Genomic DNA, 7,348 nt, shown 5'->3' on the forward strand with positions numbered 1-7,348 from the left:
CACAGGCGGGGGACTGGCTGGTTCAGGGGGTGGCTGAGAATCACAAACATCAGTCTCCCAGCCTTATCAAGTGCTTTCTCAGAAACATTGCTCTCACAGACCCTGCGATGCAGGAGTGTCTCTGATCTGAATCATCTGCCAGGTCCTGCTCACGCTGGTAAGAAAGATCAAAGGGCCAAGTTCCCATCTGCAGCTGAGATGAGACAGGGTTAACCACAGCCTCCACCACCACAGCACCTAGCTGGGGAGGGGCGGGGGACAGCTGAGACTAGTATTAGCAGGTAACTCTCCTCCCCCCAGCCCAGGTCCGGATGTGTCTCCACATGTGCCCAGATGTGCCTCTTGCCAGAGGCTGCAGGGCTTCAGGTGCTGAGCATCCCCAGATGTTGCCCAGCTGCGGTGAGGATGTGACTGAGCCAGGCCCGGCCCTTTCCCCTGCCTGCTCAGCAATGCCTCCAGAGACCTACCCAGCAGCTGTGTCTGACCCTGAGGTTTCCTGTCCCCATCCCAGCTGTGGCTATAAGACCCCAGGGACTGCATCAGATGCACTTTCCCTGATCCACTGCTGACAATGTTGCTGCTCCTGCTCCTGCTGCCTGCAGCCGTCTTCTTGCCACTCAGGGCTCAAGCTGGTGAGTGCTGTGGGGGCGGGGGGGAATGGTGACCCCAGCTATATGGAAAGTTCATCAGGGCACAGCTGTTCCCCAGAAGGGTGAGGTCCCCTGAGGTCAGGCCTCTTCCCTGGCACTCAAGGCACGGGAGCTCTACAGGACATCCAGGGCACCACATGGCCCTGGGGTGTGGTGCAGACGGGCCATCCATGTGGGGTGCAGGAGGACTGGGGGCAGCTCGGGAAGCGGGGAGGGGGATCCTTTATCTGGGGCCAGCAGAGGGATAAAAAAATGGCAAAACTGAATCAAACCAAAGGTCTGTCTAGCCCAGTATCCTGTGTTCTGACAGTGGCCAATGCCAGGTGCCCCAGAGGGAATAAACAGAACAGGGAATCATCAAGTGATCCATCCCCTGTCGCCCATTCCCAGCTTCTGGCAAACAGAGGCTGGGGACACCATCCCTGCTCATCCTTGCTAATTCCCATTGATGGACATATCATCCAGGAACTTATTTAGTTCTTTTTTGAACCCTGTTATAGTTTTGGCCTTCACAACTGGCAATGAGTTCCACAGGTTGACTGTGCAGTGTGTGAAAAAATACTTCCTTTTGTTTGTTTTAAACCTGCTGCCTATTAATTTCATTTGACGACCCCTAGTTCTTGTGTTATGAGAAGGAGTAAATAACACTTCCTTATATACTTTCTTCACACCAGTCATGATTTTATAGACCTCTATCATATTCCCCCTTAGTCGTCTCTTTTCCAAGCTGAAAAGTCCCAGTCTTATTAATCTCTCCTCATACAGAAGCTGTTCCATACCCCTAATCATTTTTCTTGCCCTTTTCTGAACTTTTTCCAACTCCAATATATCTTTTTTGTGATGGTGCGGTAGCTCTGCATGCGGTATTTAAGAAGAGGGAGTACCATGAATTTATATAGAGGAAATATGATATTTCTCTCTTATCGTCTATCCTTTTCTTAATGGTTCCCAACATTCAATTATCTGGGACCTGGTTGGCATCATTGCAGAGCTGCCCAAAGAAGCTTTGGGCGAGAGGTACCCACTGAGGGCACATCTGCTCCTATAGGGCAGGGTCACTCAGCCACTATGACAAACATATCGGCCCCTAGCATGTGAGATGCCTTGAAGATCCATCCCCATACACACCCCATCTGTCTGTCATATAGACACACAGACAGGGACATACATATCCATCCCAAAGACACCCATCTGTCTGTCTGTCTGTGTGTCTGTCTGTCTGTCTTTCTCTCTCGCTTGCTCTGTCTATCACAGGATATAACCCTGTGTCCACTATTGTAGTAATCTCTGTACGCAGCTTGTCTTGCAAGGTATCATCTGAAAATGCATAATTTGCAGCTCATTATTGTCCTAGTTAAATACGTGTGGTAACACTGAAGTGAAGTTATAAGATTCCTCTCTCTGGTATTACTAAAACACGTGGCCAAACTAGAGAGAAACCCAGGTGTACACAAGGCTGATGGGCCATCAGCTGCTGAGTGGCCGTTCTTTTGCAGGAAAGTGGCAGAGGGGGGGAAAATCTACATCTTAGCAAAGAAACAGGCAGGAGTTCCTGTGCACAGAGTGGCCTGTCACATTGCTCCCAGCTCCCCTCTCTCTGTCCCTCCATTGACTGCATGAGAAGGGATAAAGGAAGCAGCCATTAAACTAAAGGGGTCGTGGCCGTAGAAGTTTGGCCAGTAAGACTATTGAGAGCACGTGGTGAGAAAACCTTGGCTTTGAATTTAACTTAGTTTGTTAAGTTAGGCACCGATTGCGTTTGAGCTTTGCTGTTCTTGTAACCATTCCTGACCTTTATGCCTCATGACTCGGATTCCTTTGAAATCTCTCTCTGGCTAGTTAATGAACTTGGTTTATTGTTTTATCTGATCCAGTGTGTTCGAACTGAAGTGTCTGGGAAACTCCACTTGGGGCAACGGGATTTGTGCATGTCACTTCTATTAATAAACCAACAGACTTTATATAATTGGTACTGTCCGGGAGAGGGCTGGGCAGTACAGGACATTTCTGCAGGGAAATCTCAGACTGGGGCTGCGTTGGGGTCACTCGGCAGCATACACATGGCTGGGAAGAGACAAGGTGTGGCTGGCTGGCTGACAGCAGCACACAGACACAGCTGGGAGTGACTTAAACCTGGAGGCTGTTTGTGAGGAGCCCAGACTGGAGGCTGTCAGAAGCAAGGCATTGCAAAAGGCACCCCACTTAGAGGGCAGGGGTGGCACAGCTACTGATTGGTCTGCATTGCACACAGGGTATGTCACACTCCCCTCACACCTGGTTTCATCTCCCTCGCTGGCATGCAGTAAAGGGTGTTTGACGCACGGCTCAGCAGGTCTGATTGTGTCCAGCAGAGGGCAGCGGGGACTCAGACACCAGCCTGGTCATGGCAAGCCAACCCCCCTTCTCCACTAACTCTTGCTGGGGTGGGGGTTGCTCTTCCAGGGCAGATCATCGGTGGGAATGTATCCCTGCCGCACTCCAGACCCTACATGGCCTACCTGGAGGTGAGCATGGGCCTGGAGAACACACAGACGTGCGGAGGGCTGTTGGTGAAGAACGACTTTGTCCTGACGGCTGCTCACTGCAGCTGTATTGCAGGGTAAGCAGGAACAGGGAATCAGACCCAGGCCTGTGGGGTGGTGCCCCAGATGGCCTTAGAGCTCTCAGTTCCCAGATTTCAGGAAGGAGAGATCAGGATAGGGACTAGGAACAGGGTGGCAGTGCAGGGCCCTCACCCCTAGGAGTCCCCACAGCTCTCAGCCCCAGTGGGGACAGGGAATGGGACCCAGGCACCCAGGACAGCTATAAAGGGCCATCACCCCTTGGGGGCCCCACAACTCCCAGCTCAAGTGGGAAGAGGCTCGGACAGGGACTGGGACCCAGGCATCCAGGATGGCAGTGTAGGCCCCTCACCCCTAGAGGGCCCCACAGCTCTGAGCTGCCAAGCTGGGAGAGACTGGGACAGGGAAAGGAACCCAGGTGTCCCCACAGCTCCCAGCCGGGTCAATCTCCTTCCTCCTTAGTGGCAATTTATTCCCCATTTATCAGCAACATCACAGTCATCCTCGGAGCCCACAATGTCCACGAACCGGAGGAAACCCAGCAGCACCTGCGTGTGCGACGCATCGTCCCCCACCCAGAATTCACCAAGGAGCCCTTCACCAACGACCTCATGCTTCTGCAGGTACCAGGAGCCCCACGCTCGGTTTGATGCAGACAGCTGCAATGTGAGGGTGCCCCTCTGGGGACGCTGAGTGTCGCCCACACTGACAGGATGAGGGATGTATCCTGCACAGCAGCGACTCTGGAAGGGACTTCGGGGCCATGGTGGAAACCAGCCCAGCACAAGGCTGGAGCTAAGTGGGCAGACGCCATCCTTGGGATAGCGAGTAGAAGCAGGGAGGTGGGGTCCCCTCAGGATACAGCCGTGGGGAGACCATGACTGGAGCTGTGGTCAGCTCTGGCATCCTCACCTTACACAGCACGTTGGCAAATTGGAACGAGCTCCAAGAATGGTCTGAGATCTGGAGAAGCGGCCTGGCATGTAGAGCACCAAGGAGATAAATCTCCTGAGGTTACGGTAGGGGAGAAGAGAACTTGACCCCAGGCTGTAGGACTCTCCACGGGGAGGGCTTTCTGGGGGTAGGAGGCTCTTCAACCTCGCTGTCCTAGGCAGGACTGGACTAGCTGACCAGGGGCTGACGCCAGACAAATTTGGGCTAGAAATCTGGCTCGGGTTTGTAACGGGAGGGAAATAACCCTGGGAACAACTGAGCTAGAGATGTGATGGATTCTCCTTCCCTTGGAGTCCTTACGCTGAGGTGGGACGTCTCTTTCTATTAGCCTCACCTTAGCTCAGGGGTCGGCAACCTATCAGAAGTGGTGTTCCGAATCTTCATTTATTCACTCTAATTTAAGGTTTTGCATGCCAGTCATACATTTTAACCTTTTTAGAAGGGCTCTTTCTATAAGTCTACAATATATAACTAAACTATTGTTGTATGTAAAGTAAATAAGGTTTTTAAAATGTTTAAGAAGCTTCATTTAAAATTAATTATATTAAAATGCAGAGCCCCCTGGACTGGTGGCCAGGACCCAGGCAGTGTGGGTGCCACTGAAAATCAGCTCGTGTGCTGCCTTTGGCACACGTGCCATAGGTTGCCTATCCCTGCATTAGCTCAAAGAGATTGTTCGGGCTGGGTGTTCGTCCACTCTAGCTCCCTCTATGTGCCGCTAGTCCGGGTGTGTAGCTTCCTACCAGCCAACCTTTCCGAGGAGGAGTCACTTCCAGTCCCCGCTATCCCCTGGGCTGCTTCTACCATCCCCTGCTGCATCTCCTCCATGCTGCTGTTCCCTCTCCAGTCGTAGCTCCTCCTGCACCCTCTTGGGCCCCTCACAGCCTTCTCTGCCTGAGCTGGAGGGGCAGCTGGTTCCCAGACTAACTCCTTCCTGGGTGTCCCAGAGTGGGTCCTAAGGGGATGTTTTCATACTGATGCCCCAGCCAAGCAGCTGGGCTGATCCCAAACCCTTTGTCTCCCCCCACTGTAGCTGGAGAAGAAGGTGGAGGTGACGGAGGAGGTGAAGCCGCTCAGGTTGCCCTCGGTTCATTCCACCCCAAAAGTGGAGGAGAAGTGTGTGGTAACCGGATGGGGGCTCACTAGCCCGAATGCCACTGTGCCCCCTAGTACCCTGCAGAAGTGCAAGTGCAGGTGCTGGATGAGAACACGTGCACCATATTTTATCCTGGCTATGAGCACACCAGCATGCTGTGTGCAGGGAGCCCCTTCCAGAGGGGATCGGCTTACATGGTAAATAGCCACCCCACCCTCCTGAGCCCGCCAGTCCCCGCCCTGGGGCTGGAGGGGAGCCAGGGCCCCCTAGAAGAGAAAAGTCCCATCCCATTCCCTACTCCCTGAGCCCGCCAGTCACCACCCTTGGGTCGGAAGGGAGCTGGGGCTCCCTGGAAGGGAAAAGCCCCGTGTCCCATTCCCCACCTCCTGAGCCAGCCAGTCCTTGCCCTGAAGACAGATGGGAGTCAGTACCCCCTAGAGGGGACAGGACCAGTGTCCCATTCCCAGCCCTTGAGCCAGCCAGCTACCGCCCTGGAGCTGGATTGGAACTAGGTGCCCCTAGAGAAGACTGGACCTGTGTCCCATTCTGCACCCCCTTGAGCTCCGCCAGTCCCCGCCCTTGGGCTGGATGGGAGCCAGGGCCCCCTAGAGGGGAAAGGCCTCGTGTCCCATTCCCCACCCCTGAGGCAGCCAGTGCCCTGCCCTGGGGCTGGATCAGAGATAGCGCCCCCTAGCGGGGCCAGGCCCCATTCCTTCTTCTGGTCAGTCTCAGACTTTTCTTTCCTGTCAGATTGCCACAAGAATTTTGGGGGCTGATTTATCCTCTAACACTCCTCGTTTCTCTCTTGTGTTTGAAGGGGGATTCTGGGGGTCCCCTGGTGTGTAACGGGGTACCCCAGGGCATTGTCTCCTATGGACAAGTGAACGGTTCTCCACCTGCGATATACACACGGCTTACTAAATTTGTCCCCTGGATTAGGCGACAGATGCAATTGTTCAAGCAGTAACTAAGACACACACCAAGAGAGAAGTACATTGCCCATGGACCTCATGTCCCTGTTTGAAACAGAGTTGTCCAAATAGTCTTTCGTAAGGTTTTAGACTGCTGCCCATCACCATAGTACCTAGGCGCTATATTATTAATGTTAAACTGGAAAGTGGAAGTGGCTGCCTTCAAGCAGGTCTCTGATATATTGATAGGCTTGAAAGGATTCGATTTTTATTGGCAAATGTTGGTAAACATCAATTTCACTGCTCACACAGATACCGATGGAAAAATACTTCCATTGAAAGTAATCGAAATTTATAGCCAGGCAAAGTAAGGAAAATGCTGCTTGAGAACGACTCAGTTTGATTTCAGGATATGGACTTTGTATATTTTGACATGTGATCTTGACTTTTTGTGTTTTAACCGTTATAAAGCGTTGACTTTGTGAATCTAAACATCTATTGTCATGCAATCATTATTGTCTGGCAGCCACCCATTGTCTGTCACCCCCACAATTTTCTGCAACTATGAAAATGTAAATCATTAAAAAAATGGGGAAAAAATCCTTAAAATAAACATAGTTATTATCTGCTGAAACACTAAACAAATACAAATTGCATTTTGCCAAGCCTACCTGTGGACAATCACAGGCCTGGTTGAAGTTAATGGATGCGCAAAGCAGTCTTCTTTCAGCCTCAGCAGAAGGAGCAATTAAATGCCTCTGTATGTAGTGATTGCTGCAAACAACAGAAGCCACCGTGGAAGACCTTGGGCTGCACAGCAAGGCCTGAGAAGCACTAAATCAGGGAGAATAAGAGGGGGTTTCCCAGTGGCTGATTGCAAACAACAGCTGGGGGTTGATTGGTTGCAGCTGTATGTATGACAGGCAGAAAGCAGAAGACAGACAGAGAAGTCATGGTAAGCATGAGCCTGAGAGAAAGCCAAGGGAGACAGAGCTCCTTCAGGCAGAGGAGGGTAGGAAAGCAACTGTCAGCTGCTGTTTGTTTCTACTGTGTTCAGGGCCCTGTGGACATTCTTGGTAATTAAAGAGGATTAAACAAAAGAACAGAACTGATTCATATCATCCCTCCCTCTCCTCATGGCAGCTGGGCAAGGCCGCAAATATTGTCTAACTGTTC

General features: G+C 51.9%; 1 pseudogene; it reads left to right on the plus strand.

Annotated features, from left to right (window-relative positions):
• The first annotated feature begins 571 nt into the window (after positions 1–571).
• Positions 572–6,228, plus strand: LOC116838870 (duodenase-1-like; annotated as a pseudogene).
• Positions 6,229–7,348: the final 1,120 nt, after the last annotated feature.

Source organism: Chelonoidis abingdonii, chromosome 14 (assembly GCF_003597395.2).
Source record: "Chelonoidis abingdonii isolate Lonesome George chromosome 14, CheloAbing_2.0, whole genome shotgun sequence".
Lineage (NCBI taxonomy): Eukaryota > Metazoa > Chordata > Testudines > Testudinidae > Chelonoidis > Chelonoidis abingdonii.